The 12,289-nt window shown below is 36.2% G+C and overlaps 1 long non-coding RNA gene across 1 annotated transcript; it reads left to right on the top strand.

The window, feature by feature from the left end:
* The first annotated feature begins 7,477 nt into the window (after positions 1–7,477).
* Positions 7,478–10,611, top strand: LOC146509794 (uncharacterized). The gene is made up of 2 exons (XR_014876399.1): positions 7,478–10,097; positions 10,218–10,611. It is a non-coding gene; the product is annotated as an uncharacterized LOC146509794 (long non-coding RNA).
* The last annotated feature ends 1,678 nt before the right edge of the window (positions 10,612–12,289 follow it).

The raw sequence follows: 12,289 nt of genomic DNA, 5'->3' as shown, positions 1-12,289 counted from the left end.
AAGAAGATTCTTATTTGAAACTGGTGATAAAATCCAGGTCAGATACAGTTACATACAAGCATACAGTACACACTACTGCTCAAAGGTCAGAGGTCAGTTAGAAAAGTCCCTGATTTTAATAGAAAATTGGCTTTAATGTAACATCACATGAAGTTTATCAGTAATGTTTCACAGCTTTAATCAAATCCTTCATCATCCATAAGTTGTGATGGAAGAATGTCTGCAAGCGTGCAGGAGCCCATTTTTAGAGACAATCACTCCTGTGTCATAATGTTCATTGAAGTTTATCAGGTCAGACGACCAACAGATGATAAGAAATATAATCTTACTAATTATTAGAGTTGAAAAGTACTTTGCTAAGCAAAATTCAATGAGGTTAGGCTGGAGCTTGAGACGTTAACATAACAGGTTCAGTTGGTGATGCCTGAAAGAAAATAATTTTCTTCTACAAATCTATTGGAGAATTCTGATTGTAAGAAATGAAAAATATTCAAAGAGTGAAACTGTTAAAAAAAGTGAAGGTTTTGTGCAGCTGGGTGTTGCAGCCCCTTTAGAGGAAAATGGAAACTTGGTTTCATGAGGTTAAAAACAAACACTGGGATGATCCAGACACATTTATTGTTTCTTTAATCACCACAATAGTTTCAGTTTGTGCAAAAATCTTTAAAAAGCTGTTTTGAGTGATAAGTTAGGCTTTAATGTGTTAAGCTTGCATTAGATAAGACAATGTACCACTGAACACAGGAGGGATTATTGCTGAAAATGGGTCTCTGAACACCTCTGTAGATATTCTATTAAAAATCATTCATGATTTGTGATCAGTGTTAATATTAAGCATTTATATGATTATTTTCATAAATTGCTGTGATTCAATCTGAAACCTAATTTGAGTCTATTCTGAAAACAAGACATTTCTAATTCACCTCAGACTTTTGAGCTGTAGTCTACATTGTAATGATAGTGTATGGTTATTGATTAGAGCAGATGATATGAGACTATCCGGAGAGACTGTTAAAAAGTTATGAGCTGTCTTGATGCAGAGAAAGTGGAGTTTGTCATCCTGGAGCTTCTGCCAAGATTGAATGATGCTCTGCCTCTGTGGTCAAGTTCAGACATAGGCTTTAAGCAACCATGAGCCACTGATAAGCGTGATAGATTAATAAGCATGTATAAAGTGGGCTTGTTAAACAGCTCTGATAGGAGAAAGTCAATGAGCACGCAATAAAGTGGACTTGTTAGGGACAGTTTACCATCAGCCTTGATAAAGTTTAACTTCATTTGTATTGAAAGACAGACTTTAAAGAAGATTCTTATTTGAAACTGGTGATAAAATCCAGGTCAGATACAGTTACATACAAGCATACAGTACACACTACTGCTCAAAGGTCAGAGGTCAGTTAGAAAAGTCCCCTGATTTTAATAGAAAATTGGCTTTAATGTAACATCACATGAAGTTTATCAGTAATGTTTCACAGCTTTTAATCAAATCCTTCATCATCCATAAGTTGTGATGGAAAAATGTCTGCAAGCGTGCAGGAGCCCATTTTTAGAGACAATCACTCCTGTGTCATAATGTTCATTGAAGTTTATCAGGTCAGACGACCAACAGATGATAAGAAATATAATCTTACTAATTATTAGAGTTGAAAAGTACTTTGCTAAGCAAAATTCAATGAGGTTAGGCTGGAGCTTGAGACGTTAACATAACAGGTTCAGTTGGTGATGCCTGAAAGAAAATAATTTTCTTCTACAAATCTATTGGAGAATTCTGATTGTAAGAAATGAAAAATATTCAAAGAGTGAAACTGTTTAAAAAAAGTGAAGGTTTTGTGCAGCTGGGTGTTGCAGCCCCTTTAGAGGAAAATGGAAACTTGGTTTCATGAGGTTAAAAACAAACACTGGGATGATCCAGACACATTTATTGTTTCTTTAATCACCACAATAGTTTCAGTTTGTGCAAAAATCTTTAAAAAGCTGTTTTGAGTGATAAGTTAGGCTTTAATGTGTTAAGCTTGCATTAGATAAGACAATGTACCACTGAACACAGGAGGGATTATTGCTGAAAATGGGTCTCTGAACACCTCTGTAGATATTCTATTAAAAATCATTCATGATTTGTGATCAGTGTTAATATTAAGCATTTATATGATTAATTTTTAAAAATTGCTGTGATTCAATCTGAAACCTAATTTGAGTCTATTCTGAAAACAAGACATTTCTAATTCACCTCAGACTTTTGAGCTGTAGTCTACATTGTAATGATAGTGTACCGTTATTGATTAGAGCAGATGATATGAGACTATCAGGAGAGACTGTTAAAAAGTTATGAGCTGTCTTGATGCAGAGAAAGTGGAGTTTGTCATTCTGGAGCTGCTGCCAAGATTGAATGATGCTCTGCCTCTGTGGTCAAGTTCAGACATAGGCTTTAAGCAACCATGAGCCACTGATAAGCGTGATAGATTAATAAGCATGTATAAAGTGGGCTTGTTAAACAGCTCTGATAGGAGAAAGTCAATGAGCACGCAATAAAGTGGACTTGTTAGGGACAGTTTACCATCAGCCTTGATAAAGTTTAACTTCATTTGTATTGAAAGACAGACTTTAAAGAAGATTCTTATTTGAAACTGGTGATAAAATCCAGGTCAGATACAGTTACATACAAGCATACAGTACACACTACTGCTCAAAGGTCAGAGGTCAGTTAGAAAAGTCCCTGATTTTAATAGAAAATTGGCTTTAATGTAACATCACATGAAGTTTATCAGTAATGTTTCACAGCTTTAATCAAATCCTTCATCATCCATAAGTTGTGATGGAAAAATGTCTGCAAGCGTGCAGGAGCCCATTTTTAGAGACGATCACTCCTGTGTCATAATGTTCATTGAAGTTTATCAGGTCAGACGACCAACAGATGATAAGAAATATAATCTTACTAATTATTAGAGTTGAAAAGTACTTTGCTAAGCAAAATTCAATGAGGTTAGGCTGGAGATTGAGACGTTAACATAAAAGGTTCAGTTGGTGATGCCTGAAAGAAAATAATTTCTTCTACAAATCTATTGGAGAATTCTGATTGTAAGAAATGAAAAATATTCAAAGAGTGAAACTGTTAAAAAAAGTGAAGGTTTTGTGCAGCTGGGTGTTGCAGCCCCTTTAGAGGAAAATGGAAACTTGGTTTCATGAGGTTAAAAACAAACACTGGGATGATCCAGACACATTTATTGTTTCTTTAATCACCACAATAGTTTCAGTTTGTGCAAAAATCTTTAAAAAGCTGTTTTGAGTGATAAGTTAGGCTTTAATGTGTTAAGCTTGCATTAGATAAGACAATGTACCACTGAACACAGGAGGGATTATTGCTGAAAATGGGTCTCTGAACACCTCTGTAGATATTCTATTAAAAATCATTCATGATTTGTGATCAGTGTTAATATTAAGCATTTATATGATTATTTTCATAAATTGCTGTGATTCAATCTGAAACCTAATTTGAGTCTATTCTGAAAACAAGACATTTCTAATTCACCTCAGACTTTTGAGCTGTAGTCTACATTGTAATGATAGTGTACCGTTATTGATTAGAGCAGATGATATGAGACTATCAGGAGAGACTGTTAAAAAGTTATGAGCTGTCTTGATGCAGAGAAAGTGGAGTTTGTCATCCTGGAGCTGCTGCCAAGATTGAATGATGCTCTGCCTCTGTGGTCAAGTTCAGACATAGGCTTTAAGCAACCATGAGCCACTGATAAGCGTGATAGATTAATAAGCATGTATAAAGTGGGCTTGTTAAACAGCTCTGATAGGAGAAAGTCAATGAGCACGCAATAAAGTGGACTTGTTAGGGACAGTTTACCATCAGCCTTGATAAAGTTTAACTTCATTTGTATTGAAAGACAGACTTTAAAGAAGATTCTTATTTGAAACTGGTGATAAAATCCAGGTCAGATACAGTTACATACAAGCATACAGTACACACTACTGCTCAAAGGTCAGAGGTCAGTTAGAAAAGTCCCCGATTTTAATAGAAAATTGGCTTTAATGTAACATCACATGAAGGTTATCAGTAATGTTTCACAGCTTTTAATCAAATCCTTCATCATCCATAAGTTGTGATGGAAAAATGTCTGCAAGCGTGCAGGAGCCCATTTTTAGAGACAATCACTCCTGTGTCATAATGTTCATTGAAGTTTATCAGGTCAGACGACCAACAGATGATAAGAAATATAATCTTACTAATTATTAGAGTTGAAAAGTACTTTGCTAAGCAAAATTCAATGAGGTTAGGCTGGAGCTTGAGACGTTAACATAACAGGTTCAGTTGGTGATGCCTGAAAGAAAATAATTTTCTTCTACAAATCTATTGGAGAATTCTGATTGTAAGAAATGAAAAATATTCAAAGAGTGAAACTGTTAAAAAAAAGTGAAGGTTTTGTGCAGCTGGGTGTTGCAGCCCCTTTAGAGGAAAATGGAAACTTGGTTTCATGAGGTTAAAAACAAACACTGGGATGATCCAGACACATTTATTGTTTCTTTAATCACCACAATAGTTTCAGTTTGTGCAAAAATCTTTAAAAAGCTGTTTTGAGTGATAAGTTAGGCTTTAATGTGTTAAGCTTGCATTAGATAAGACAATGTACCACTGAACACAGGAGGGATTATTGCTGAAAATGGGTCTCTGAACACCTCTGTAGATATTCTATTAAAAATCATTCATGATTTGTGATCAGTGTTAATATTAAGCATTTATATGATTATTTTGATAAATTGCTGTGATTCAATCTGAAACCTAATTTGAGTCTATTCTGAAAACAAGACATTTCTAATTCACCTCAGACTTTTGAGCTGTAGTCTACATTGTAATGATAGTGTACCGTTATTGATTAGAGCAAATGATATGAGACTATCAGGAGAGACTGTTAAAAAGTTATGAGCTGTCTTGATGCAGAGAAAGTGGAGTTTGTCATCCTGGAGCTGCTGCCAAGATTGAATGATGCTCTGCCTCTGTGGTCAAGTTCAGACATAGGCTTTAAGCAACCATGAGCCACTGATAAGCGTGATAGATTAATAAGCATGTATAAAGTGGGCTTGTTAAACAGCTCTGATAGGAGAAAGTCAATGAGCACGCAATAAAGTGGACTTGTTAGGGACAGTTTACCATCAGCCTTGATAAAGTTTAACTTATTTTGTATTGAAAGACAGACTTTAAAGAAGATTCTTATTTGAAACTGGTGATAAAATCCAGGTCAGATACAGTTACATACAAGCATACAGTACACACTACTGCTCAAAGGTCAGAGGTCAGTTAGAAAAGTCCCTGATTTTAATAGAAAATTGGCTTTAATGTAACATCACATGAAGTTTATCAGTAATGTTTCACAGCTTTAATCAAATCCTTCATCATCCATAAGTTGTGATGGAAAAATGTCTGCAAGCGTGCAGGAGCCCATTTTTAGAGACAATCACTCCTGTGTCATAATGTTCATTGAAGTTTATCAGGTCAGACGACCAACAGATGATAAGAAATATAATCTTACTAATTATTAGAGTTGAAAAGTACTTTGCTAAGCAAAATTCAATGAGGTTAGGCTGGAGCTTGAGACGTTAACATAACAGGTTCAGTTGGTGATGCCTGAAAGAAAATAATTTTCTTCTACAAATCTATTGGAGAATTCTGATTGTAAGAAATGAAAAATATTCAAAGAGTGAAACTTTTTAAAAAAAGTGAAGGTTTTGTGCAGCTGGGTGTTGCAGCCCCTTTAGAGGAAAATGGAAACTTGGTTTCATGAGGTTAAAAACAAACACTGGGATGATCCAGACACATTTATTGTTTCTTTAATCACCACAATAGTTTCAGTTTGTGCAAAAATCTCTTAAAAAGCTGTTTTGAGTGATAAGTTAGGCTTTAATGTGTTAAGCTTGCATTAGATAAGACAATGTACCACTGATCACAGGAGGGATTATTGCTGAAAATGGGTCTCTGAACACCTCTGTAGATATTCTATTAAAAATCATTCATGATTTGTGATCAGTGTTAATATTAAGCATTTATAAGATTATTTTTTAAAAATTGCTGTGATTCAATCTGAAACCAAATTTGAGTCTATTCTGAAAACAAGACATTTCTAATTCACCTCAGACTTTTGAGCTGTAGTCTACATTGTAATGATAGTGTACCGTTATTTATTAGAGCAGATGATATGAGACTATCAGGAGAGACTGTTAAAAAGTTATGAGCTGTCTTGATGCAGAGAAAGTGGAGTTTGTCATCCTGGAGCTGCTGCCAAGATTGAATGATGCTCTGCCTCTGTGGTCAAGTTCAGACATAGGCTTTAAGCAACCATGAGCCACTGATAAGCGTGATAGATTAATAAGCATGTATAAAGTGGGCTTGTTAAACAGCTCTGATAGGAGAAAGTCAATGAGCACGCAATAAAGTGGACTTGTTAGGGACAGTTTACCATCAGCCTTGATAAAGTTTAACTTATTTTGTATTGAAAGACAGACTTTAAAGAAGATTCTTATTTGAAACTGGTGATAAAATCCAGGTCAGATACAGTTACATACAAGCATACAGTACACACTACTGCTCAAAGGTCAGAGGTCAGTTAGAAAAGTCCCTGATTTTAATAGAAAATTGGCTTTAATGTAACATCACATGAAGGTTATCAGTAATGTTTCACAGCTTTTAATCAAATCATTCATCATCCATAAGTTGTGATGGAAAAATGTCTGCAAGCGTGCAGGAGCCCATTTTTAGAGACAATCACTCCTGTGTCATAATGTTCATTGAAGTTTATCAGGTCAGACGACCAACAGATGATAAGAAATATAATCTTACTAATTATTAGAGTTGAAAAGTACTTTGCTAAGCAAAATTCAATGAGGTTAGGCTGGAGATTGAGACGTTAACATAACAGGTTCAGTTGGTGATGCATGAAAGAAAATAATTTTCTTCTACAAATCTATTGGAGAATTCTGATTGTAAGAAATGAAAAATATTCAAAGAGTGAAACTGTTAAAAAAAGTGAAGGTTTTGTGCAGCTGGGTGTTGCAGCCCCTTTAGAGGAAAATGGAAACTTGGTTTCATGAGGTTAAAAACAAACACTGGGATGATCCAGACACATTTATTGTTTCTTTAATCACCACAATAGTTTCAGTTTGTGCAAAAATCTTTAAAAAGCTGTTTTGAGTGATAAGTTAGGCTTTAATGTGTTAAGCTTGCATTAGATAAGACAATGTACCACTGAACACAGGAGGGATTATTGCTGAAAATGGGTCTCTGAACACCTCTGTAGATATTCTATTAAAAATCATTCATGATTTGTGATCAGTGTTAATATTAAGCATTTATATGATTATTTTCATAAATTGCTGTGATTCAATCTGAAACCTAATTTGAGTCTATTCTGAAAACAAGACATTTCTAATTCACCTCAGACTTTTGAGCTGTAGTCTACATTGTAATGATAGTGTATTGGTTATTGATTAGAGCAGATGATATGAGACTATCAGGAGAGACTGTTAAAAAGTTATGAGCTGTCTTGATGCAGAGAAAGTGGAGTTTGTCATCCTGGAGCTGCTGCCAAGATTGAATGATGCTCTGCCTCTGTGGTCAAGTTCAGACATAGGCTTTAAGCAACCATGAGCCACTGATAAGCGTGATAGATTAATAAGCATGTATAAAGTGGGCTTGTTAAACAGCTCTGATAGGAGAAAGTCAATGAGCACGCAATAAAGTGGACTTGTTAGGGACAGTTTACCATCAGCCTTGATAAAGTTTAACTTCATTTGTATTGAAAGACAGACTTTAAAGAAGATTCTTATTTGAAACTGGTGATAAAATCCAGGTCAGATACAGTTACATACAAGCATACAGTACACACTACTGCTCAAAGGTCAGAGGTCAGTTAGAAAAGTCCCTGATTTTAATAGAAAATTGGCTTTAATGTAACATCACATGAAGTTTATCAGTAATGTTTCACAGCTTTTAATCAAATCCTTCATCATCCATAAGTTGTGATGGAAAAATGTCTGCAAGCGTGCAGGAGCCCATTTTTAGAGACAATCACTCCTGTGTCATAATGTTCATTGAAGTTTATCAGGTCAGACGACCAACAGATGATAAGAAATATAATCTTACTAATTATTAGAGTTGAAAAGTACTTTGCTAAGCAAAATTCAATGAGGTTAGGCTGGAGCTTGAGACGTTAACATAACAGGTTCAGTTGGTGATGCCTGAAAGAAAATAATTTTCTTCTACAAATCTATTGGAGAATTCTGATTGTAAGAAATGAAAAATATTCAAAGAGTGAAACTGTTAAAAAAAGTGAAGGTTTTGTGCAGCTGGGTGTTGCAGCCCCTTTAGAGGAAAATGGAAACTTGGTTTCATGAGGTTAAAAACAAACACTGGGATGATCCAGACACATTTATTGTTTCTTTAATCACCACAATAGTTTCAGTTTGTGCAAAAATCTTTAAAAAGCTGTTTTGAGTGATAAGTTAGGCTTTAATGTGTTAAGCTTGCATTAGATAAGACAATGTACCACTGAACACAGGAGGGATTATTGCTGAAAATGGGTCTCTGAACACCTCTGTAGATATTCTATTAAAAATCATTCATGATTTGTGATCAGTGTTAATATTAAGCATTTATATGATTATTTTCATAAATTGCTGTGATTCAATCTGAAACCTAATTTGAGTCTATTCTGAAAACAAGACATTTCTAATTCACCTCAGACTTTTGAGCTGTAGTCTACATTGTAATGATAGTGTATGGTTATTGATTAGAGCAGATGATATGAGACTATCAGGAGAGACTGTTAAAAAGTTATGAGCTGTCTTGATGCAGAGAAAGTGGAGTTTGTCATCCTGGAGCTGCTGCCAAGATTGAATGATGCTCTGCCTCTGTGGTCAAGTTCAGACATAGGCTTTAAGCAACCATGAACCACTGATAAGTGTGATAGATTAATAAGCATGTATAAAGTGGGCTTGTTAAACAGCTCTGATAGGAGAAAGTCAATGAGCACGCAATAAAGTGGACTTGTTAGGGACAGTTTACCATCAGCCTTGATAAAGTTTAACTTATTTTGTATTGAAAGACAGACTTTAAAGAAGATTCTTATTTGAAACTGGTGATAAAATCCAGGTCAGATACAGTTACATACAAGCATACAGTACACACTACTGCTCAAAGGTCAGAGGTCAGTTAGAAAAGTCCCTGATTTTAATAGAAAATTGGCTTTAATGTAACATCACATGCAGTTTATCAGTAATGTTTCACAGCTTTTTATCAAATCATTCATCATAAATAAGTTGTGATGGAAAAATGTCTGCAAGCGTGCAGGAGCCCATTTTTAGAGACAATCACTCCTGTGTCATAATGTTCATTGAAGTTTATCAGGTCAGACGACCAACAGATGATAAGAAATATAATCTTACTAATTATTAGAGTTGAAAAGTACTTTGCTAAGCAAAATTCAATGAGGTTAGGCTGGAGCTTGAGACGTTAACATAAAAGGTTCAGTTGGTGATGCCTGAAAGAAAATAATTTTCTTCTACAAATCTATTGGAGAATTCTGATTGTAAGAAATGAAAAATATTCAAAGACTGAAAGAGTTGCACACAGTAGAAATTTTGTATTCATCGTTTATCTTGGTTTTCTTCTGATTTTAGTATCTATTTGTGAGTGTAGTTTTTATTTGCATGATTTTATTCTGTTTGTATCGCATGTTTTTAGTGTGTCATTTTACGTTGTTTTAATCCACTGTGGATTAGCTGGGCATGGGAAAAATTAGCTGATAGTGATCACATGTTGAGGCATGGGTGTGTCCAGAGGTTTCCTTTCAGCTGTTTAAAGGTCGTATTAAAAGGAAGCAAGCTGAGCACTGGAAGGAGAGAGGCCCTAGATTGGAAGAGGAACGCATGAAGGCCAGGTGGAAAAGAGGGAGCCGCTGCGTGATCGTGGGGGGTGCGACGCCTTGTCTGGAGACCGGTCAGCGTGATGTGGTGACCCAGTCCCGACAGCAGGAACGGCGACAGTAGGAGACAACGTGTGTGATTGACATCAGGGCAGATGTATACCACTGCCTGCATTTGTCAGTAGCGTCTCACTGTTGTTCACTGGGTGCAGCCGTGTTGGGAGAGGGTCGCCATGGCTATAAGCCAGGGCAGCTTCCGGGATGATGGTTCTGGCTCCTATTTGTTTTTACTTACAGGTGATGACGTGAGGGGAGCCGCGGTGGTATCGAGCGACGGACTCCAATGCAGAATGCGAACTGGGCTGGGATGTGATGGGCCCAGTGGACGGATGAGACTGGGACAGGAGGCTCCTCGTCTGCCTGACACGAGGCTGGCGTGGACCCCGCTCAGCAAGAGGGATTTCTGTCCAGCTCAAGAACACACAAGGAATATTCGTCCTGGGTTGTGGGACTGGGTGGGATTTCTGTGCATGAAGAGAATTGTATTTTGACCAGTTTTAGAATAATCTTATCCAGTCTCAGTGGGAATTTTAGCATATCGAGAAAATTTCATTGTATACTTTATTTCTTAGTATCTGGTTTGTTTTATTCCTGCTGTCCACCTCGTGGAATAAACATGAATGAAACAATACTTTCCTGTCAAAAACAATATTTTAGTCCAGGCTAGCGGAAAGTTTCATATATATCATGAACATCTTTCCTCTTTGTCTCCCTATAGTTTAGTTTCATTTTCTTACCCCAACCGGTGGAGGCAGATGGCCCCTCCCTGATTCTGGTTTTGCCGAAAATGGAGTTTTTCCTTCCCACTGTTGCCAAGTTCTTGCTCATAGGAGGTCATTTGATTGTTGGGGCTTTCTCTGTATTGTTGCACAACCTTTATCTTATCATATATTTCAAGTTTATATGTTGTGAATTGGCTTGATTTAAATCAAATTGAACTCATTCAATTAAAACCAAATATAACTTGTAATCAAATCTATTCAAATGTAAAGTCATCTCACTCAATTTAGACAAGCACTGAAAAATACACTGACATCCTCTGTTTCCCAATTAGCAGATCAGAGGTTGATGTTTTATTCATGACTCAATACTTGAATGATTTTATCCTGTTTATAAATAAACATTTAAAAAGGACATTGCTTCATTGTCTGATTCATTCTTTGTCTGTGTCAGTCCTTAATACACACACGTGTATACAATAATTCTAGTTGCCACAGTCTCCGGAGATCCTATGCTCTGTTTTCTCATACTTTTCTTCACTGTTTACCTCATTTTGCCCAATAAAATGTACATTTTTGTAAACAATGACTTGTTTTGGCCTATTAAAAAAACTGTCTCCATATGAGGACGTCACCACTTTGCATTTTACAAATCAAGTAAACAAACACGGTGCTGTTTATCATATAACTAACTTTTAGGTCTGTGGGATGGAAGGATGGGAGCTTTAAATGTCGTGCCTCCATAATTATTCTAGAGTCTTTACAGTGTTCAGCCCCTGCTGTGATTTGGTGCTACATACATAAACTTGAAATGAATTAATCCACCTGTTCACAGGAAGATGACACCAAACATCAGAAGATCTTATTGTGCGCCACAGTAAAAGGGTGGTGTCTTGGGACTAAAGCACATAATAAACTACAGCAGAAGCTCACATAAAGCAGGAAATAAGCAGGCAGCACTTGATCTGCTAATGCACGTTTCCCACTTTTATTGTTGCCTCATTCACTAACAGTTCAATGGTGCAAGATTACCATACACAGAATTAGGATATCTGCATGACACATCTATGCTGTACAGCGAATGGATTATAATTATTACAAATACAGTAAACATATTTACATTTTAGTTCAAGCTCCATACAACATAGATATTTACAAAGTATGAAAATAAAACCGGTCTGACAAATAATGAACAGCGTTAATGACGGTTTTTTTTCTTTTCTTTTGGTGAACAAATCTGAAAGGATCAATATCAATCTTCTGTGACCTTCCTTGTATTTCCCCTTTGCATAACTGCAGTGTGAATCTTTGCTGGTCAGTAAACTTAATCACTCTCTGTGAATCATAATTTAAAATGAATGACTCATCAGAGCAAAGCAAGGCTATGTATGAATGAGCTTTTATCCACGTTCTCCTCCCGCTGATCGCTTCTTCCACCCAGATGATAGCATTGCAGCTTGTCTCATTGCCTGTTCTGTGTTTTGTATGTTTTAAGTGTAATGTGCTCAAGATTCCTGATAACATGGTCCAGGACCTGCATCCTGTTGGAGAACTGTATTTTTTCAGTGACCTGCAGGTATCGTCCCAGTG

Source organism: Neolamprologus multifasciatus, chromosome 10, assembly GCF_963576455.1.
Source record: "Neolamprologus multifasciatus chromosome 10, fNeoMul1.2, whole genome shotgun sequence".
NCBI lineage: Eukaryota > Metazoa > Chordata > Actinopteri > Cichliformes > Cichlidae > Neolamprologus > Neolamprologus multifasciatus.
This window is presented reverse-complemented; position numbering and strand designations above follow the sequence as displayed.